The sequence below is a fragment of the Anolis sagrei genome, chromosome 9 (assembly GCF_037176765.1).
Source record: "Anolis sagrei isolate rAnoSag1 chromosome 9, rAnoSag1.mat, whole genome shotgun sequence".
Classification (NCBI taxonomy): Eukaryota; Metazoa; Chordata; class Lepidosauria; order Squamata; family Dactyloidae; genus Anolis; species Anolis sagrei.
In genome coordinates this window covers 17,422,768-17,446,574 of record NC_090029.1, presented here as the reverse complement: position 1 = coordinate 17,446,574, position 23,807 = coordinate 17,422,768, and the positions used below count along the sequence as shown (strand labels likewise).

Below are 23,807 nucleotides of genomic sequence, written 5' to 3'. Positions count from 1 at the left end.
AGAGAAGCATCCCGAGCTCTGAAGATCACCTGGGAAGGAATCCCACTGGAGCATTGCAGCGCACCCAAATACCTGGGAGTCACTCTGGACCGTGCTCTTACCTACAAGAAGCACTGCCTGAACATCAAACAAAAAGTGGGTGCCAGAAACAATATCATACGAAAGCTGACTGGCACAACCTGGGGATCACAACCAGACACAGTGAAGACATCTGCCCTTGCGCTGTGCTACTCTGCTGCTGAGTATGCATGCCCAGTGTGGAACACATCTCACCACGCTAAAACAGTGGATGTGGCTCTTAATGAGACATGCCGCATTATCACGGGGCGTCTGCGCCCTACACCACGGGAGAAATTACACTGCTTAGCCGGTATTGCACCACCTGACATCCGCCGGGAAGTAGCAGCCAATAGTGAAAGGACCAAGGCAGAGACATCTCCAGCTCATCCCCTGTTTGGGTATCAGCCAGCACGTCAACGACTTAAATCTAGACATAGTTTTCTAAGATCTACAGAGACACTCGCTGGAACACCTCAGCAAGTGAGAGTCCAAAAGTGGCAGGCTCAAACCCAGCACCTCAACCAATGGCTGATAGCCAATGAGAGACTCCCCTCTGGGCACACAGAAGACTGGGCGACCTGGAAGGCGCTGAACAGACTGCGCTCTGGCACCACGAGATGCAGAGCCAACCTTCAGAAATGGGGCTACAAAGTGGAATCCTCGACATGTGAGTGTGGAGAAGAGCAAACCACTGACCACCTGCTGCAATGCAACATGAGCTCAGCCACATGCACAATGGAGGACCTTCTTGCAGCAACACCAGAGGCACTCCAAGTGGCCAGATACTGGTCAAAGGACATTTAACCAACTACCAAACTCACAAGTTTTGTATTTTTCTGTTTGTTTGCTTTGTTCTGTTAGAAATGTAATATAATGGACTGGTTGCTCTGACACGACAAATAAAATTATTATTATTATTATTATTATTATTATTATTTGATTGTGCTTTTCCTGCATGGCAGGGGGTTGGACTAGATGGCCCATGTGGTCTCTTCCAACTCTATAACTCTTAAGATCTACAAGCCAAACTCTTTGGTTCAATGGATCCAGTGGAGACATGTAGCTGATGTTAGACGCCAGCTTCCCAAATGCATCCAGAAGCAAGCGGTGCCATTCAGAAGGACCTGTCCCAGTGGCAGCCCTTCACCTTCCTCTTCTCCTTCTCCTGTTCTCTCTCTCGCACCCAGAAAGCTCCGCCTTCAGCCCCTCCCCTCCCAGAGGAAACCACTGGCTTCCCGGAGAGAGAAGACATATCCGAAAAGGGAAGGCGAGAAGACAAGATCTGGCGCCCGGCAGGTAAACATAGAGATGTCCTCCGGCCGGTTTGTAGTATTTATAATATAGAAACGGGGGTGCTGCTACTCTTTTGGGGAACCCTTCTCCCTTTCCTCAGTGCCTGGGGATGAGGATATTTCTGGGGAGACAGGGAAGAGCCAGGAGAGAGACTGAAGTGACTAAGGAGAGCTTAAAAGCGTAAAAGCGCACAGAGCGCATGGCTTTTTGGAGAGAGTTTGGGGAGCTCTTTTACAACGCCCAGCATCCTTGATGGTTGGGAGTTGCAGTCCAAAGGGAGGCTCTGGTTAGGGTGTGGGGGCAGGTCTTCTTTCTCAAGGCTTGGGCCAAAGGAGAAAGAGGGTCTACCTGTTTCTCGAGTTTTGTTTGGGGTTCTGAACACAGAGCCGCACTTCCTGCTGCCTGCCTTGCTTTGTGGTCCAGGGGTTGTGCAACAGAGGGAGGCACTTTTCATTCTGTACAAATGGTGTCAAAAGTAGCTTGGATTACAACCTGAGAGGAGGAGGATCAAGCCTTGGAAGGAAGGTGAACAGAATCCTGATTTGGACCTGTGCAGAACTTGGAGAAGTTTGGATCTTGGAAGTTTTGATCTACGAACCCATGCACTCACTTTGTTCATCTGGAGAGTCCCTGCTCGTGATCCCACCTGCGTCGCAAGCGCGTTTGGTGGGGACACGGGACAGGGCCTTTTCCGTGGTGGCCCCCCGACTCTGGAACAACCTCCCCAAAGAACTTAGACAGGCCCCTATATTGGCAGTCTTCAGAAAGAACTTGAAGACCTGGCTGTTCCGATGTGCCTTCCCTGAATAGGAAATCTCCAATACCAGGTCCCATTAGGTGTATTGTTATTTATTAGAATTATGATTGCCGCACACTGCACACTGCACTTGCCCTATAAGCCTTACATATTACCTGTCACATCAGCACTTTTAATCCTGTACCCTTTACTCTGGCCCGGCCCAGTTTTACTGCGTTTTGGTGTATTGTTTATTGCTTGTTGTTTTGTTGTTTTAATATTGCTTTAACTGTTTTAATTTGCTTTAGGTGTATTGTTATGTTGTGTATTGAGGCCTTGGCCTTTGTAGGCCGCATCGAGTCCTTTGGGAGATGCTAGCGGGGTACAAATAAAGTTTAATAATAATAATAATAATAAGGAGAGAGAACAACATCTCAGGATTATTGTGAGTTTTCCCAGGTTGTCTGGCCATATCGAGAAGCATTCTCTCCTGATGTTTCTCTCCAGACATCCACAGAGGTTGTGAGGTCTGTTGGAAACTAGGAAAATTTGGTTTATATATATGTGGAATGATGTCCAGGGTGGGAGAAAGAACTCTTGTCTGTCTGAGGCAAATGTGAGTGTTGCCATTGACCACCTTGATTAGCATTGAATAGGTCTGCCCGTGCAAAACAGGTGAGCATAGCATTGAATGAAACATGCAGAATAATCACAGGATGTCTTAAACCTACACCTGTTGATAAACTACAAGCTAGCTGGCATTGCCCACTGTGATGTGTGACGTGATGTGTGACGTGTCTGGGGAGACAGAGAAGAGCCAGGAGAGAGACTAAAGTGACTAAGGAAAGCTTGGAGCGCTGCGTAAAAGCGCATGGAGCGCACGGCTTTTTGGAGAGAGTTTGGGGAGCTCTTTAACAAATCGCGGATTGGTTTCAACTCCCAGCATCCCTGATGGTTGGGAGTTGCAGTCCAAAGGGAGGCTCTGGTTAGGGTGTGGGGGCAAGTCTTCTTTCTCAAGGCTTGGTCCAGAGCGTGGGCCAAAGGAGAAAGAGGGTCTACCTGTTTCTCGAGTTTTGTTTGGGGTTCTGAACACAGAGCCGCACGTCCTGCTGCCTGCCTTGCTTTGTGGTCCAGGGGTTGTGCAACAGAAGGAGGCACTTTTCATTCTGTATAAATGGTGTCAAAAGTAGCTTGGGTTACAACCTGAGAGGAGCAGGATCAAGCCTTGGAAGGAAGGCGAACAGAATCCTGATTTGGACCTCTACAGAACTTGGAAGAGTTTTGATCTTGGAGGGAGAGAGAACAACATCTCAGGATTATTGTGAGTTTTCCCGGGTTGTCTGGCCATATTCAAGAAGCATTCTCTCCTGATGTCTCACCCAGATCTAGGGCAGACATCCACAGAGGTTGTGAGGTCTGTTGGAAACTAGGAACATTGGGTTTATATATATGTGGAATGGTGTCCAGGGTGGGAGAAAGAACTCTTGTCTGTCTGAGGCAAGTGTGAGTGTTGCCATTGGCCACCTTGATTAGCATTGAATAGGTCTGCCCATGCAAAGCAGGTGAGCATAGCATTGAATGAAACATGCAGAATAATCACAGGATGTCTTAAACCTACACCTGTTGATAAACTACAAGCTAGCTGGCATTGCCCCCCATGATGTGCGACGCGAAGTTGCTGCTAAATGTGAGAGAAATAAGGCTGTACACTGTGAAAGCCATCTACTACATAGCTACCAGCCTCCTCCCAGTACACTCAAATAAGGAAAAGCTTTATGAGAACTACTATTCCTCTTGGCGTCCCCCAGCAACAGCAAGGCTATCCCTCTGGGCAGCTAGACCAGGAAATCCCAACTGGATGCTCCCCCCCACCCATCCACCCACAAGGGTCTTCCTCCAGAGGCAAACCAAGAATGGGCAACTTGGAAGTCCCTGAACAGACTCCGAAGTGGAGTGGGCAGATCAAAAGACAACCTTATTTATTTATCGTGTCAGAAAAGACAACCTGGCAAAATGGCACTACCTAAAAGAATCCCACACTTTATGTGACTGTGGAGCAGAACAGACAACTCCACATCTGTATGCTTGTCCACTATGCCCTGCCTCATGTACAGAGGAAGAATTGTTGGAGGCTACAGACAATGCAGTTGCTGTTGCCCATTTTTGGTCAAAAGATATTTAGCCGGCCACCTGCACTCTTTCTATTTTTATCGGTTTTATACTAATTTATGCAATGCTTTTGATATGAAATAAACAAATTAGCATTGAATGGCCTTGCAGCTTCAAAGCCTGGCTGATTCCTGCCATTTTGGAAGGTGTTAGCTGGCCCTGATTTTTTCATTGTATAAGTATGAAGTTGTTCTATGACTAAATCAATTCAAACACTGATTTACACAATGCATATAATATATACAGTAAGATTATTATTGTATCAATATCATGAGCAAAATACATATACACATCAAATTATTCAATCAAGAAAAACATCCGTAATAAACATTAAACAAAAAGTTCTAATTCACAAAATGTTGTGAGTTCTCAACAGTTCCTCATTATAATTTCCTTGGAATGTTATTAAACAAAAGTCCAGATTATGTTTCTTCTGTAAAACGTTAAGCAATTATATTTCAGTCCCATGTAGACAGAAGTTGTTGTAGGAGTTCTTGACAAATATGTGATGATAGCAACTGTAGAAATTCTTTTGATGTATGTGATGATAGCAACTACAAGGGTTCCCGGTATTATTAACCTTGTTTCAGGAAAACTTCCCTTCCTCAGGTTGCCACTTCATCAATTTAAGTTGATATCTTCAAAGGAATTTACAAACTAGATTCGAAAGGACACCAAAAATAGATATGCTATAATAGCACCCAGTTACAGTAACAATAATCATTGTGTGGAAATAAAGCACTTACTTTCTCCCTGAGGAGTAAATGGCTTTGCTCAAGGACTTTCAATAGCTGTAATGATTGTTTCTGTCAGAGTTTTATATTGTTTAGATCATTTCTTAAGTGAAAAATGGGTAAGTGATTGTAAGAATCATGTCCAGTCATTGTATGGCCAGCAACAGGGTATAGGGTTACAGCCTGTGTTGGACGGGGTTACACTCCCCCGAAGACGCAGGTTCGCAGCTTGGGTGTGATCCTGGACTCCTCGCTAAGCTTGGAACCCCAGGTTTCGGCGGTGTCCAGGGGAGCATTTGCACAACTCAAACTTGTGCGCCAGCTGCGCCCGTACCTTGGGAAGTCGGACTTGGCCACGGTGGTCCACGCTCTGGTCACATCCCGGATTGATTACTGCAACGCGCTCTACGTGGGGTTGCCCTTGAAGACAGCCCGGAAGCTTTAGATGGTCCAGCGCTCGGCAGCCAGGTTGCTAACAGGAGCGGCACTCAGGGAGCACACCACTCCCCTGCTGAGCCAGCTCCACTGGCTGCCAATCCGCTACCGGGCTCAATTCAAGGTGCTGGCCTTGGCCTATAAAGCCCTAAACGGTTCTGGCCCCGCTTACCTCTCCGAACGCATTTCCGCCTACAAACCGACTAGAACGTTAAGATCGTCTGGGGAGGCCCTGCTCTCGATCCCGCCTGCGTCACAGGTGCGCTTGGTGGGGACGAGAGACAGGGCCTTCTCAGTGGTGGCCCCTCGGCTATGGAATGCCTTGCCAGCAGACATCAGACAGGCACCTTCGTTGCTGGCGTTTCGGAGAATGGTCAAGACCTGGCTTTACGAACAAGCGTTTGGCTAAGCAATGCAACTAACTAAGGAAGACGGTAACTGAACATAGGAACGGCACAATGGCTATGAGAATGGATCTGACTTTAACGGAGGCGTTATATATGTTGTTTGTTGATTTGTCTGTCTGATGTTAATTGTTGTGGAGCGACGTTGTCGTCCCGGTTGTTGTATTGCTGTGTTTTAATTACACTGTAAACCGCATTGAGTCGCCTGTCAAGGGCTGAAATATGCGGTATAAAAGTGAAGCAAATAAATAAATAAATAAATAAATAAATAAAATAAACAATCAAGCCACCAGTGAAAGCTTAGGTACTACAAATTGAGAGACTGAGAATGTAGAGAGTAGAGAAGAGAAGAGAATGAGTAGAGAATGGAGATGAAGGTAAGATGAGACTGTGAAGAGAGCAAGAGGAAGAGAAATAGATTTCTGTAAAAGCTCAAGGAAGGTTTGCTGGAATATTGGGATCGATGGATTGAAACTGTTATTTGTGACTATTGCATAAACATTTCCTTATTGGAAGAGAGTTTGTCTTCTGTTGATTGTACATATTATTTTTCTCAACGGGGCGCAGCTTCCGAAAAAAGGGTTTGGATGCTTGAAATCAACCCCAACTTTAAAGCAGCAACACCGTAGCTGCAACAGTTTCATGTCAGGATTTCTCCTGCTTTTAGTGTTGCTCTCTATTTACTGTCCTGATTTTAGAGGGTTTTTTTTTAATATTAGGAGCCAGATTTTGTTCCTTTTCATGGTTTCCTTCTTTCTGTTGAAACTGTCCACATGCTTATGGATTTCAGTGGCTTCTCTGTGTAGCCTGACATGGTGGTTGTGAGAGTGGTCCAGCGTTTCTGTGTTCTCAGATAATATGCTGTGCCCAGCTGGGTTCATCGGGTGCTCTGATATGGCTGACTTCTCATGCTGAATCAGTCATAAAATCATAAATCAGAATCGTGGAGTTAGAAGAGACCTCATGGGATAGTTTGCATGCATTTACAGAATGAGACTTGAGGATGAAAACTGAAAAAAGGCAATTCAATGCTTCTTTGGACTCAGACCATTGGGTTCAAAAGACAAGAAAAGAGATTCCACCTCAACATTAGGAAGAACATTCTCGCCATAAGAAGAGCTGTTCAGCAGCGGAACTCTCTACCTCGGAGTCATAAAATTATAGAGTTGGAAGAGAACTCATGGGCCATCCAGTCCAACCCGCTGACAAGAAGCAGGAAAATTGCATTCAAAGTACACCCGACAGGTGGCCATCCAGCCTTTGTTTAAAAGGTTCCAAAGAAGGAGCCACTACCACACTCCAGGGCAGAGAGTTCCACTGCTGAACAGCTCTCACAGTCAGGAAGTTCTTCCTAATGTTCAGACTGAATCTCCACAGTGACTTTCATGTTCATAGAATCATAGAATCAAAGAGTTGGAAGAGACCTCATGGGCCATCCAGTCCAACCCCCTGCCAAGAAGCAGGAATATTGCATTCAAATCACCCCTGACAGATGGCCATCCAGCCTCTGTTTAAAAGCTTCCAAAGAAGGAGCCTCCACCACACTCCGGGGCAGAGAGTTCCACTGCTGAACAGCTCTCACCGTCAGGTGGTTCTTCCTCATGTTCAGATGGAACCTCCTCTCTTGTAGTTTGAAGCCATTGTTCCGCGTCCTAGTCTCCAGGGAAGCAGAAAAAAAGCTTGCTCCCTCCTCCTTGTGGCTTCCTCTCACATATTTATACATGGCTATCATATCCCCTCTCAGCCTTCTCTTCTTCAGGCTAAACATGCCCAGCTCCTTTAGCCGCTCCTCATAGGGCTTGTTCTCCAGACCTTTTATGTTCATTGTTTCCTGTTTGGGCAATGCTGCTGCATTTGGTGCTCCCTAGATAGACTTGTTGTTGTAGTTTCCAACAGACCTCACAACCTCTGAGGATGCCTGCCATAGATGTGGGTGAAACATCAGGAGAGAATGCTCCTGGAACATGGCCAGACAGCCCGGAAAACTCACACCAACCCAGTGATTCCAGGCATTAAAGCTTTCGACAAGACAACATCTCAATTTGGGTTTCTCCAGAAAGTGGAGAACTATTGACCTCCAGTGCTTAGATTTTTTTGGAACAACAACACCGGTAAAGCAGGGGATTTTTTTTATATATAAGAAGGATATTACTTAGCTTTAAACTCCTTTGTGCAAACAGACACCAAATTGCCACAAATCTCCTCCTCGAATCCAGATAAACGGAGTGAACTTTTGACATTTAAACAACGTCAAGCCACAACCAAGTTATACAAAAACAGAGAAAGTAACACACATGTTTGCACAACTAACAGAAGACAAAAGATTGAAATTAGATACATTAGATACACGCTACACCTATAAAACTAAATCAAACAAACAGAAGTGAAACGTTACTTCCAGTTAGGCCACGCATGGGGAAACTTGGCCCTCCAGGTGTTTTGGAGCTTAAGCTTAAGAGGCTGAAGGGGAAAGGAAGAGACATGGGGCTGTTAGGAATTGTGGGAGTTGGAGTCCAAAACACCTAGAGGGAGAGCCAAAGCTTGCCCATGCCTGAGATAGGTCCTGATTATTGTTCTTAGACTATTCCTGCCATTAAATATGGTGATGTTTCTACATATTATCCAATTCTACTTATTTTTCCAATCTCAAAGAATCACTGAACTCTGTTCTTTAAACTTTTCTGTCTTTTTATGAGAAAGTGATCTGCAGTCGTGATAACATGAAGCAACCCAAAGGCCTGGAGAGAAGCAGCTGGTTGCTTCAGACTGAACTGTTTTCACAAACACTGATATTTGGCAAGCCTGGTGTGAGCAAGACATGGTTTGGATTTTCTTCCGTGGTGCCGCAAACACCTTGCATTTGGATCACTTTGGATGCAAATAGGAAGGTTGACATTTTATTTAGTGGGTGGTTGATGTGTCATGAGATCAAGGATGGGCTGGTTCAAGTTTGTGGCCTGGTTTTTGTGGCTCTCTCAGTGACAAAGCACTCAAAAGCAGAAGCCAGCATTTGGACCACTGCTGTTGTCATTCTCTTTCATTTCTCATTAATTCAGGACTGTGGCCAGAGGTGTTAGTGAGCTTCCTGTTCTTGTTGAACTGAAATTCTGTGGTTTTAGTGATATCTCCATGATGCACTTGCAGCCTGATTCAGTCCAGATGGGCAAAAAGGTAGCTTTGACATCTCAGGCTATATTACTAAAAGCATTCTATAGGAATTAGAACCACAATGAAACGGTTAACTTCAATCTCAGTTGCCAATGTAGTCAATATTAATTCATGTTGATACCAGAGGTGTGTATTTTTTCGTTAGTCCTCGTACTTCAGATCAAATTTGTTAAATTCATACTTACGAGGAGATATCTGAGACATGGGAAGTCGGATCTGGCCATGGTGGTCCACGCTCTTGTTACATCCCGATTGGATTACTGCAACGCGCTCTACGTGGGGTTGCCTTTGAAGACTGCTCAGAAACTCCAACTAGTCCAGTGGGAGGCAGCCAGATTGCTCACCGGAGCGGCATACAGAGAGCTGTTGTGTCAGCTCCACTGGCTGTCGATCCAATTCCGAGCACAATTCAAAGTGCTGGTTTTGACCTACAAAACCATATACGGTTCTGGCCCAGTGTATCTGTCCGAACGGATCTCCCTCTATGTCCCACCTCGGAGTTTAAGATCTTCTGGGGAGGCCCTGCTCTCGACCCTGCCTCTATCACAAGTGAGGCTGGCAGGGATGAGGAGCAGGGCCTTCTCGGTGGTGGCCCCTCACCTTTGGAACTCACTCCCCGGGGAGATTAGATCAGCGACTTCCCTTTTTTCATTCAGAAAAAAATTGAAGATCTGGATGTGGGACCAGGCTTTTGGACACTCTGTCAGCTAAAGGAATGGTGATGGGCAGGAATTGACATAACGGAATGGATTTATGGAACTCTGAACACTGAGCATGAGATTGTTTACTACTGTGTTATGTATTGATGTTTTTAACTTGTTAACTGTTTAATTGCTTTTATGTATGTATGTATATTTGATATAGGCATCGAATTGTGCCTTTTTTGTAAGCCACCCTGAGTCCCCCCACGGGGGTGAGAAGGGCGGGGTAGAAATAACTGAAATAAATAAATAAATAAATGGGCATGACCTGCGCCAAAAATTTAAAAAAAATGAGACTCACCCCATACTTTTTCATTTTTGTTTTGTAAATCTCAGAAGCCTCCCAAAGTCAGTTTGATATTTAGTGTAAGGAAGCAAAGCTGAAAGCAAAGCCAAAAAGGCTGCATTAATGCCTTGCCTTTCCTCTGGAAATTAATTGAGTTTCGCCATTAGCAGCAGCGAAAAGAGGGAGCAGTGTTTTCTGGGAACAGAACAGAACTTTGGGAAATGTAGTCTGGGAAGGGAGGAGCCCTATGCCAGAGAAATCAAATGGCCCTGCCCTAAACAGCATTTCCCAGAATGCAGTGCACTGCTCAGTATCAATAAGATTTGCTCCTCTATAGTCAGCCTGAGTCTACTAAATTTTATAATCTACACTATGATTTTTGTTCCTGGGTTTTAAATGTCATTTCCTAATTGGTTCTACCATAAAAACATGGCAAAAGTTTCTTAAACTACAACAACTTTGTCTTTGCTCAAGGGACATTGTGTTATAGCACAGTTTGTGATCCAGTTCACCGATTTAACATCGTCATCCACCTATTTCACAAAAATTTTGGTGCAAAAACAAAGTTCCGGGTGTGGAGCTGCTACTTTGAAGTATGGACAACACAATTAAACAGGAAATAGTACTTTCAAACTAGAAACATGTTTTCTTTATTATTTAAAAATGTTTTGTCAAAGGCTTTACTGGCTGGAATCAATGGGTTTTTGTAAATTTTCTGGGCTGTCTGGTCATGTTCCAGAAGTATTCCCTCCTGACGTTTTGCCTGCATCTGTGGCAGGCATCCTCAGAGGTTGAGAGATCTGTTGGAAACTACGAAAATGGGGTTTATATCTGTGGAACTGCTAGGCCATTAAATGCTAGTAAAGGTGGCCAATTGAAAAATTCACACCTACCTCCAACAAACAAGAGTTCTTTCTCCTACCCTGGACATTATTCCACAGATATATAATTATTCCACAGACTGAACTGCCAAGCCAGTCAAGGGGGTCCCAGTGGTAATTAGGTAAAAAGTGCCTAAAGACCATGGCCTGCACTTAAAAACATTATCATCTGTCATCTGCAAAAGGCCACCCTACTCAGATCTGCACGAACTGGGAAGTGTCCAATGTGTGATCCAATACAAAAGCCAGCATAGTGATCTTGTTTACTGTGTACTAATCTTGTTGTGTATCAAATAACAATAACAGCAGCAGCAGCAACAACAACAACAATAGGTGCCAAATGTTTTTGGGCTGCCCACTTCTTCTGGCCATAATCAGGAAGTGACTTTCACTATTCAATAACATTTCTCTGGCAAAACTGGAGAGCAGTTTGAAGTCAAAGCTGTTGTTTTCTCCCTTGCAAACAAAAAAGGGAAAAGCTGGAGAAACCCAAACTTTCTTCTCTAGAGGCTCCTTACGAATCTGTCTCTAATTTAAAAAGCTTGCTAACTGCACCTCTTCTAGTAGTATACAGCACATCTTCTGAAACTGTGGATACTAACCCCAAGTAGGGTCCCCTTAGCTCAATTGTTGTGGTCCCAAAACATCTGACAGCGGTGAAAGGTTCCTGAACGCCACCCATTTACAGAAATCTTTTAGCAACAACCTGAAATGTTAATAGTGAACTCTGCAAAAGACAAAACAGCCTGTTTTGCAAGCCTTGCAAATGCTGATTTATTTCCAGCATGTGTTTGATTTTTACACCTATTTTACATACCTAATACACTTGGTGTCGAGTGAAAAAATTATCCCTGAGTGGGAAAAGTTTAAGAAGCTCTGGTTGACAGAATTGTGATGCCATGTAATTGTGGGAGTTGTAGTTTGGGAAGGCATCAGCACTTTTTGCCAGAGGAAACTAAATGTCTGAAAAAGTCCCAGTTGTAGAATGCCATCACATTGAGCCATGGCAGCTTTAAAGTGGTGTCGGACAGCCAGGGGCAGCTCAACTTATTACGCAAAGTAAGCATTTGCAGTATAGTTGATTTTGCCCAGGGGCGCTCTTGAGGTGCTCTTGGGGGAAAAACAGACCTTGACATATGCGAGTTGTAGTTACTGGGATGTATAGTTCACCTACGATCAAAGAGCATTGTGAACTCCACCAATGATGGAATTGAACCAAATATAGCACACAGAACTCCCACGACAAACCGAAAATATATATCAGTGATTGGTTTGGGGGGGGGGGGGGAATACTGTTTGCTTACCGTTGAAAATTACCTAGGGCCGCCTCTGTGGACAGCTTTGATGCTACAGTGTGGATGAACCTATAGAATATTACAGAGCTGAGTGTGGAGTGTTTCTCATCCACGCTTTCACCTTTCCAGCATTTCTTCCTTGGTTGTCAGCCAACTGGTTATCTGGAATGCAGCATTGCCTTGAGGCACCCAGGCTTTCTTTCTCACTTGGCGTTGCCTTTAGGGTGCAGTCATTTTTTCAAGGAGCTGAATTCTTCAGAACTCAAACAAGTCAAGAATTGCATTGCTTGCACTCTCCAGCTGGCTGAAGATAATCACTGGTGACAGACTTGGTGTTGCCAAGAAGAAATGGTTTCAGATTCCTTTGGGATAATGCAATGTTTAAAGCATGGCTGTAGATTCTAAGAGAGGCTGTTTAGCCTGCAGAAGAGAAGGCTGAGAGGAGACATGGGAGGAGACATGTTTAAATATCTGAACGGATGCCATAAGGAAGAGGGAGCAAGCTTCCTTTCTGCAGCCCTGGAGACTAAGGCCTCTTCCACACAACTGCATAAAATCATTCCAAAGTTTTGTGCTGCACTGGAAAGTTTATTTATTTATCTACAGTATTTATATTCCTCCCTTCTCACCCCGCAGGGGACTCAGGATGGATTACAATGTACATATACATGGCAAACATTCAATGCCATAGACACACAACATATATAGACAGACACACAGAGGCTATTTCACATTCCAGCTTTTTCATGAGGGTATTCTGGCCCCCAGGGGGGCTGTCACTTCACCGTCCAATTGTGACACTGATGAAGTACTTCCTCATTCTTTGCATGCTTGCTGGAGATTTTTATGGTGCCGTAAATTAGCCTCTCCACATAAGCGGTACCTAAATTTCCTACTTGACAGATGCAACTGTTTTTTGGGCTGCAAAGGTTGACAGCAAACTACAGAATTTGGTTGGAAGCTCACTCCGACCGGGCTGGCTTCGAACTCATGACCTTTTGGTCAGTAGTGATCTTAATGCAACTGACTCCCAGCCAGCTGTGCCACAGTCCTGGTGCCATCTCTAGCTAATTTTAAGTGATGGCTGTCCCCGAGCTGAGTGTAGAGGAGCGTTCCATTACTTGATCTTAATAATCTGCCCAGCTTTTATGGTTTTGTCGTCATTGTTGTTGTTGTGTCAGGAGCAACTTGAGAAACTGCACGTTGCTTCTGATGTGAGAGAATTGGCCGTCTGCAAGGACATTGCCCAGAGGACACCCAGATGTTTTGATATTTTATCATCCTTGTGGGAGGCTTCTCTCATGTCGCCGCACGAGAAGCTGGAGCTGATAGAGAGCTCATCCATGCTCTCCCCAAATTCGAACCTGTGACCTGTTGGTCTTCAGTCCTATATGAATGGGTTCAGTCCTGCCAGCATAGGGGTTTAACCCACTGTGTCACTGGGGGCTCCAGCTTGTATGGTAAGACACAATGTCTCCAAATCTATATGAGAAGATGCAAACAGGACTGAGGCCCCTTTCATACAGCTGTATGAAATCTACATTGAATTGGATTATATGGCATTGTGGACTCAGATAACCTACTTCAAAGCAGATATTGTGGATTATCTGCCTTGATATTCTGGGCTATATGGCTGTGTGGAGGGGCCCTCAGACAAAATTGGTTGGGAGAGCTAATATTCCAGAGGACATGATCAAGATTCAAAGTGACCTTAACAAATTAGAGAGCTGATTGGCCAAAACTAACACAATGCATGTCAACAAGGACAAATGTAAAATACTCCACTTAGGCATAAATAATGAAATACAAAGCTACAGGATGGGTGACTCTTGGCTTGACAACAGTTCGTGTGAGAAAGATCTTGGAGTCTTCATGGCAAAGAAGTTGAACATGAGCCAAGAGTGTGATGCAGCAGTTCAAAAAGCCAATGGGATTTTGGGCTGCCTCCAAAGGAGGATAGTGTCCAGATCGAGGGAAGGCATGGTGCCTTTGTATTCTGCTTTGGTTAGATCTCTTTAACTGGAATACTGTGCCCAATTCTGGCACCACAGCTGAAAAGAGAGTTTGACTCTAAGCTGGAAGGTGTCCAGAGGAAGAGGGCAACTAGAAGGATCAAAGGTCTAGAGACCACGAATCCCATGAAGAGGAGCTTCTTAAATAGATGAGTCTGTTTACCCTGCAGAAGAGAAGGTTGAGAGAAGACATTTATTTATTTATGTAATTATGATATTTATAGCCCGCCTTTCTCAGCCATATAGCCACTCAAGGCGGGTTACAGATTGGCACAATTCGATGTCAGGCATTCATAAAAGTGCCATTAAAAACAATCAACATTACAATATAAAACATAAATAAAAACCATTAAAGCATATAATAATCGGTGTCATCTTGTTAAAAATGTTATCCTGTAACATCGTCTGGCCATTCCATGTTCATCATTCATAGTTCCCTGTTATCTATTCTGCTGCATTCTCAAAAACTTGTTCAAAGAGCCAGGTCTTTACTTTTTTCGGAAAGTCAGGAGGGAGGGGGCCAATCTAATATTCCTGCGGAGGGAGTTCCATAGCCAGGAGGCCACCACTGAGAAGGCCCTGTCCTTCGTCTCTGCCAATCGCACTTGCAAGGCAGGCAGTAATGAGAGCAGGGCCTCCCCAGACGATCTTAATCTCCTAGATGTTTCATAGGAGGAGATACATTTCGATAGGTAAGCGGGGCCGGAATCATGACATAAGAGCCATGGATAAATATGTGAAAAGGTGTCATAAGGAGGAGGGAGCAGGCATGTTTTCTGCTGCCCTTGAAACTAGGACAAGGAGCCATGGGTTCAAATGATAGGAAAGGAGATTCCATCTGAACATTAGGAAGAACTTTCTTGACTGTAAGAAGAGCTGCTTAACAGTGGAACTCCCTGCCTCAGAGTCCTGTGGAAACTTCTTCTTTGAAGTCTTCTAAGATGGCCATCTGTCAGGGGTGCTTTTATTGTGTTTTTCCTACATAGCAGAATAGGGTTGGATAAGTCTGACTTGGCCACGGTGGTCCACGCTTTGGTTACATCCCATTTAGATTACTGCAACACTCTCTACGTGGAGTTGCCTCTGAAGACTGCCCGGAAGCTTCAATTAGTCCAACGTGTGGCAGCCAAACTACTAACAGGAGCGGGGTACAGGGAGCATACTACTCCTCTGTTGCGCCAGCTCCACTGGCTGCCAGTCAGCTTCCGAGCACAATTCAAAGTGCTGGTCTTAACCTATAAAGCCCTAAACGACTCCGGCCCAATTTACCTGTCCGAACGTATCCTCCCCTATGAACCATCAAGATTGCTAAGATCGTCTGGAGGGGCACTGCTCTTGATCCCACCGGCCTCACAGGCACGGCTGGTGGGGACGACAGACAGGGCCTTCTCGGTGGTGGCCCCTTGACTCTGGAACTCCCTTCCACTGGAGATCAGAACTGCCCCTTCTATCTTAACATTCAGAAAACAGGTGAAAACTTGGCTTTGGGGATTGGCATTCGACGAATGAGCCATGATCCTATGATATGGATGGATGACGACAAATAATGATTTTTGATGACGACTGACCACTGTCATTATATGATTGTATTTCGCTATTTTAATGTTTTAGTGTGATTTAAGATATGATGTTTTAATATTGATGTCGGAAACCAGCCTGAGTCCCTCGAACGGAGGTGAGAAGATCGGTATACAAAACTGCTAAATAAATAATAAATAAATAGATAGCTTTTGGGGGTTCTCTTCCAACTCTGTGATTCTATGATGCTATGAACAATTTCTCCCCACTCTTCTCAAGCAGAAACCAAACATCAATAGTCATTTGGATCCCATCATCCCGAGTTAGCCAATAGATGAATACTGGGACCTATAGTCCTATGCAGCAGGTCACAAATTGCCCATATCTGCTGTTCACAAAATGCTTTTTTAGCATGAGACACAGGAAAGTTCTGCACAATACTGAGATCTTTCTGTGTGCATGTGGAATGGCACTGGATAGATTCCATGGCAAATATATTCTGAGTTTTAATCCAATTGGGATTTTTTTTTTGCTGCTCCTTTAAACCCATTTTCTTGATCCAGGAGCCATGGGCTGCCATTGTGTGCGTGCATCTCCCTTGCTGTTTTGAGTTTCAAATGTGTCTTGTCTCAATGCACTCTGAGTATCTTTTGACATTTCAAGTCACCATGTGTTCTGCTTCAGATGACAGCTCTTAATCTTTTGAGTTATGTAAGTTACTTCATAGCTTCTGTTATTGTATCCTGCCTTAGGATGGAAGGACCTATGATCAGAGAAACACATAATGACTGAGTAATAGGTGAAGAATCCTGGGTCAGCGACCTTCGATACTGTAGACCACGGTATCCTTCTGGGGCACCTTGCAGGGATGGGTCTTGGAGGTACTGTTCTGCAGTGGCTCCAGTTCTTCCTGGAGGGCCATTCCCAGAAGGTGTTGCTGGGTGACTCCTACTCGGCCCCACAACAACTGTCGTGTGGGGTCCTGCAGGGCTCAGTATTGTCTGCCATGTTGTTTAACATCTACATGAAGCTGTTGGGTGAGATCATCCAGAGTTTTGGAATCCGATGCCATCTGTATGCAGATGACGTCCAACTCTATCACTCATTTCCACCAGATGATAAGTCGGCTGTCCAAGTCTTGAACCGGTGCCTGGCTGCTGTGACGGTCTGGATGAGGGCGAGCAAATTGGAAGTTGAATCCAGACAAAACAGAGGTCCTCCTGGTCAGTTGCAAGGCTGAACAGGGTATAGGGTTAAAGCCTGTGCTGAATGGGATTACACTCTCCTTGAAGGCACAGGTTCGCAGCTTGGGGTCCTCCTGGACTCATCTCTGAACCTGGAATCCTAGGTTACAGTGATGGGCAGGGGAGCTTTCGCACAAATAAAACTTGTGCGCCAGCTGTGCCTGTACCTTGAGAAGTAAGACCTGGCCATGGTAAGTCCACACTCTCGTAACGTTCAGGCTAGACGACTGCAATGATCTCTGTGTGGGGCTGCCTCTGAAGACTGCTTAGAAGCTTTAAATAGTCCAACAAGAGGCAGCCAGGTTAATAACTTGGGCGGCGTACAGGGAGCATACAACTCCCATGTTACGCCAGCTCCACTGGCTGCCAATTTGCTACCGGGCACAATTCAAAGTGCTGGCTTTGGCCTATAAAGCCCTAAATGGCCCCGGCCCAATTTACCTGTCGGAACACATCTCCCCCTATGAACCATCACAGAGATTAAGATCTTCCGGGGAGGCCCTGCTCTATGTCCTGCCATTGTCACAGGCACAATTGGTGGGGACGAGAGAGAGGGCCTTCTCGGTGATTGCCCCCTGGCTATGGAACTCCCTTCCTGGCGAGATCAGATCGGCCGCCTCTCTCCTGTCCTTCAGAAGGATGGTAAAAACTTGGCTGTGGGACCAAGCTTTCGGGACAGGGAAATAAAGCAGCAATAGGAAAGATTACCAGGCCAATTAGATTTGATGCGGATGACCAAGACGATTTTAAATGGTGTATTTTAATATTGAGATAAATATTTTTAATGTTTTTTGTATGCGTATTTGAATTCTTGTCCCGGCATTGAATGTTTGCCGTATATATGCTGTGCTCCGCCCTGCGTCCTCTTTGGGGTGAGAAGGGCAGAATATAAATGTTTTAAATAAATAAATAAATAAATAAATTTGATTATGGATTGGTCATTGGTGGGGAGCATGAAATTTGGAGGAGCGATTGAAATGAAGTGCAGATACATAGGATGAAAGAGTCAAGGTGCAATTGAAATTGCCAGGCATTTAGATCTCTATTTGCTTAGCCCTAGCACTCCCCATGCTCATGAGTTACATTGCATTTCTAGTTAAAGAATAACAATCATTGTTAACTTTGCATCTGCACATAAAACATAGCATGGGTAAGTTTTATGAAATCGTTTGGCCTCTTGTGTTAAGTGAATTGCATCAATTGCTGAAGCATACCTTGCAAAGAAACTCTAGCGCAGTGTTTCTCAATGTGGGGGTTGGGACCCCTGAGGGGGTTGTGAGGGGGTGTCAAAGGGGTCACCAAAGACCATCAGAAAACATAGTATTTTCTGGTGGTCATTGGGATTCTGTGTGGGAAGTTTGACCCAATTCTATTGTTGGTCGAGTTCAGAATGCTCTTTGATTGTAGGTGAACTATAAATCCCAACAACTACAACTCCCGAATGTCAAGGTCTATTTTCCCCAGACTCTACCATTGTTCACATTTGGGCATACTGAGTATTCGTGCCAAGTTTGATCCAGATCCATCATTGCATGAATCCACAGCGCTCCTCTGGGTATAGGTGAACTACAACTCCCAAACTCAAGGTCAATGCCCACAAAACCCTTCCAGTGTTTTCTGTTGGTCATGGGAGTTCTTTGTGCCAAATTCGGTTTAAATCCATCGCTGGTGGAGTTCAGAATGCTTTTTGATTATAGCTGAACTATAAATCCCAGCAACTACAACTCCCAAATTACAAAATCAATCCCCCCCCCCCCCCACACACACCAACCACACTAGCATTCACATTTGGGCATATTGGGTATTTGTGCTCAATGTAGTCCAGTGAATGAAAATATATCCTGCATATCGAATATTTACATTACGATTTATAACAGTACTAAAATGACAACTATCAAGTAGCAACGAAAACAATATTATGGTTGGGGGTCACCACAACATATGGAACGACATTAAGGGGTCACAGCATTAGCAAGGTTGAGAGCCACTGCTCTAGCGCTTCTTGGTTTCCATCAAAGAGCTCTCTTTAGTGGTAGAGTGGGACTGCCATGCCTTGCCACAAAGGCCATTGTTTGAAAGGAAATTCTTGAATCTGGTTTACCTTGGGAGAGGTCTCATTCATCATTTGGTAACTTGACCTGGGCATTCTCTTTGCCAGTATCTTGTGTTGAATTAAGAACAGCATAGCAAGAGAGTCAATGTGGGAAGTCAAACAAAGAGTCCTGGTTTTGCTATGATTCATATAATGCAGCCTTCACCAACTAGGCTGAGGATGACGGCTGTTTCAGTCTTGAAGATTGTGAAAGTTAGTCTTTATGGTAGAATTCAAAGCTGTCATGCATTAACTTAGAACTGTTTACAAAAGGATCTTGTAGCACCTTTAAGACAGGGAATGTATCTACTAAGGGTGTGCAGTTTTTTCATTAGTCCTGTCAAATCAACAGTGACAAATGCAAGATACTCCACTTTGGCAGGAAAAACGAAATGCAAAGATACAGAATGAGGGACAATGCCTGGCTCGAGAGCAGTACGTGTGAAAAAGATCTTGGAGTCCTCGTGGACAACAAGTTAAACATGAGCCAACAATGTGATGTGGCGGCAAAAAAAGCCAATGGGATTTTGGCCTGCATCAATAGGAGCATAGTGTCTAGATCTAAGGAAGTAATGCTACCCCTCTATTCCGCTTTGGTTAGACCACACCTGGAATATTGTGTCCAATTCTGGGCATCACAATTCAAGCGAGATATTGACAAGCTGGAATGTGTCCAGAGGAGGGCGACTAAAATGATCAAGGTTCTGGAGAACAAGCCCTATGAGGAGCAGTTTAAGGAGCTGGACGTGTTTAGCCTGAAGAAGAGAAGGCTGAGAGGAGATATGATAGCCATGTATAAATATGTGAGAGGAAGTCACAGGGAGGAGGGAGCAAGCTTGTTTTCTGCTTCCCTGGAGACTAGGACGCGAAACAATGGCTTCAAACTACAAGAAAGGAGATTCCATCTGAACATGAGAAAGAACTTCCTGACTGTGAGAGCCGTTCAGCAGTGGAACTCTCTGCCCCAGAATGTGGTGGAGGCTCCTTCTTTGGAAGATTTTAAACAGAGGCTGGATGACCATCTGTCAGGGGTGATTTGAATGCAATATTCCTGCTTCTTGGCAAGGGGTTGGACTGGATGGCCCATGAGGTCTCTTCCAACTCTTTGATTCTATGACACTACAAGATTCCTCTGCATAATACCCATCTTTATGCCTTAGTCTTCATACTTTTGCATTATCAGACACCACTTACTTGTTTCCATCTGCAACATTTTCTTCAGCCTCCCTTCATCCAAACTCCCATATATGTCAAATTTCCTGTACCGCCCAGTGGAGAGAAAATGCTATTTGGTTCAGCTTGGTACGAAGAAAACAACTGCATTCTTTCAAATTATCCTTTCAGGTCTGAACAATTGTTGCCTTGGGTCACTTCTCTCTTTTTTTCCTTAAAAAGAAAACAATCCAAAGCAAAGAAGAAGGAAAGAAATGTCTTGGAGATGCATGATCAGGGCCTGTTTTTCTGCCACTTGGACAGCTACCAAATGTTTGCAATAGCCCTCTGTGGAAATCTGTTGTTAATAGAGCAGTGTCGGATTTCAGGGAGAAGCTGGTAAATGGCATCTTAAACAAATGATGGTTTGATTTGACTCAGAGGTTAATTTAATAGACAACCCTCGATAAACGTCAAGGGACAACATTTGCCAATGTGTGTTTTTGCTTCAATTTCATTGCCTTGGTGGAGATGAAATGCTGTTTGGTCCCTCACCTTGATGAAATTAGGTATGCCCCGCAGCCTACTTTTCCCTGTTCCTCTTACATGAGTAAACTTCCCCATTCCTCTTCATTTGCAAAGCCAATTATGGTGTTGTGTTTCTTCTCTTATGGCTTATTTGTCAGGAACGGTTAGCTCTGAATATTCCACAAATGCACACGGAACCATGTTTGCAAACTGTGGCTTGGATCAAACCATGTCCATGCAACAGTTAAAACTGGAAATGAAACAGAGAGGTGAACTTGAAGCTGTAAAGCAGAGTTTTCCAATCTTGCCATATCAGCAACATGTTTGTTAGAAATGTATCCTTTCACAACTCAGCAATTTAGTTTTCCTAGCAAGCTGGATTTTGGACTGATTTTACGGTTCTTGGTGGGATGGGCATACCAAGCCACCTTGTCTCTCTCCTGAGGAATCTGTACAAGGATCAAGTAGCAACAGTAAGAACTGACCACGGACAACAGACTGGTTCAAGATTGGGAAAGGCGTCCGGCAAGGCTGCATACTCTCACCCAACCTTTTTAACTTGTATGCAGAACACATCATGCGATGTGCGGGGCTTGATGAATGCAAAGCTGGGGTGAAAATTGCTGGAAGAAACATTAACAACCTCAGATATGCAGATGACACCACTCTGATGGCTGAAAGTGAGGAGGAGCTGAGGAGCCTTCTAATCAAGGTGAAAGAAGAAAGCGCAAAAGCCGGGTTGCAGCTAAACATAAAAAAACCAAGATTAAGGCAACAAGAATGATTGACAACTGGAAAATAGAGGGAGAAAATGTGGTGGCCGTGACAGACTTTGTATTTCTAGGCGCAAAGATGACTGCAGATGCAGACTGTGGCCAGGAAATCAGAAGACGCTTCCTTCTTGGGAGGAGAGCAATGTCCAGTCTCGATAAAATAGTAAAGAGTAGAGACATCAGACTGGCAACAAAGATCCGCCTAGTCAAAGCCATGGTATTCCCTGTAGTCACCTACGGATGTGAGAGCTGGACCTTAGGGAAGGCTGAGCGAAGGAAGATCGATGCTTTTGAACTGTGGTGTTGGAGGAATGTTCTGAGAGTGCCTTGGACTGCGAGAAGATCCAACCAGTCCATCCTCCAGGAAATAAAGCCCGACTGCTCACTGGAGGGAAGGAGACTAGAGGCAAAGTTGAAGTACTTTGGCCACATCATGAGGAGACAGCAAAGGCTAGAGAAGACAATGATGCTGGGGAAAGTGGAAGGAAAAAGGAAGAGGGGTCGACCAAGGGCAAGATGGATGGATGGCATCCTTGAAGTGACTGGACTGACCTTGAAGGAGCTCGGGGTGGTGACGGCCGACAGGGAGCTCTGGCATGGGCTGGTCCATGAGGTCACGAAGAGTCGGAGACGACTGAACAAATGAACAACAAGCAGGCTGGAGGTTAAACCACTCGCATAATAGTTTCACACAGTGTATATAACCTATACATGTGTGTGTTTCATATAATCTTTACTGTTTAAATCAAGTTTGGAATTTTCCCCTTTACACTTTTTATGCACCACAGTTGATTCTTATGTGATGGGATTCATCACAGATATCATTGTCATCAGATTTTCTTTACTTAATTAGAAATTTATTCATTTTAGTGTTGATTACTGCAAGTCAATCAAAAAATAGTGCAAATTACAAACATTATAACAGTACCTACACTTGAACAGCACCAGCACTCCACTTCTGTAAGGATTAAACCTCTCTGGAAGCGTTTAAACGGAGACTGGATTGCCATCCAGGGATGCTTTGATTGTGTGTTCCTTCCTGACTGAAAGGGGTTTGACTAGATACCCTTGGGGATCTCTTCTAGTGGAGTTTTCTTCTCTGGAGGCTTTTGAACTGAGGCTGGATGGATGCCTATTGGGAGGGCTTTGGGTGTTTTTCTGCTTGGATAAAAGAGGTTGGACTAGATGCCCTTTGTGGGTCCATTCTTCCTCCTCCTCACTCTCTTTGTTTGTGAAGGTAGGAAAGGGAGGGAGCATTTTTCAGACAACACACCTAGGTGGCACACTCGTGTGTTCTGACACACTTATTTACTTACTTAGGCAATCCCTTGTAATACGAGGATGATGGTCCTCCAAGTGTAATGTCCTAGCGGTGGGTCCGTAAGTGACTGTGGAGCCCTATTCTTGATCTGCATCTTCTCCCACAGTGAGGGCATCGGTTACCTGGTTGAAGGTGGTCCCAGTTGAGGTTGGCTTGACGCACCTTCCTCTTGGTGCCTGACACACAGTTTGGAAAGCTCTGTATGGGAGAGGAGCCCATGGTGGGCAAGCAGCCCCAGAAATACAGAAATGTAGCCATTCAAACTGGTTCAAATTATTAAAGTCAAGTCCTTCCAAGAAGTGATTCAAACCACAACTTTGATCGTGATTTAACTCAATTCATACCCAATTTCAGCTACTGTTTTTCATAACAACAACAACTTTATTTATACCCTGACACCATCTCCCCAAATGTGGCTCATAAAAATATTTAATCATGCAAACATACAAATACAGAAAATGCATAAACAATTACACAACCTGCAGTTCAACTAATACAATCCTTTGTACTTTCTTTTGGGCCTTTAGGGGACCTAACCCCCAATTTTTAACAGTTTTGAACTGATTTTACGGTCCCAAACTGAAGCAATTTGGGCCACTCATCCTCTCCCTCAAAATGATGCAGTGCTAAAAAAAATATTAAAAGAACCCCCCAAAGCTTCCAGAGGCACTCACCAGAATTGGCATGAAAACACCTTGATGTGTTCTAATGCACTGATGCAACTGGAAGCATTTGAGGAGTTTGGAAATTTTCCCTCTTTCCTATTGTCCAACTTTCATGTAATGGGCAGTCATTAGGTATTTTGAAGGGGGTCTACTGATAGCTTAAACCAGGGATCCTCAAACTAAGGCCTGGGGACTGGATACGTCCCTCCAAGGTCATTTACCCGGCCCTTGCTCAGTGTCAACTAAGTCTAAAACGACTTGAAAGCACACAACAACAAGAACAATCCTATCTCATCAGCCAAAAGCAGGGCCACACTTCCCATTGATATACTAATAAGTT

The 23,807-nt window shown here is 44.5% G+C and overlaps 1 protein-coding gene across 1 annotated transcript in view; it reads left to right on the top strand.

Moving 5' to 3' along the window:
• The first annotated feature begins 1,293 nt into the window (after positions 1 to 1,293).
• Positions 1,294 to 23,807, top strand: part of MCTP2 (multiple C2 and transmembrane domain containing 2) — a 166,269-nt gene continuing 143,755 nt past the window's right edge. The window contains exon 1 of the mRNA XM_060755639.2: positions 1,294 to 1,356. The gene's annotated coding sequence lies outside the window, so the exon portion shown is untranslated. The remainder of the gene's footprint in view (positions 1,357 to 23,807) is intronic.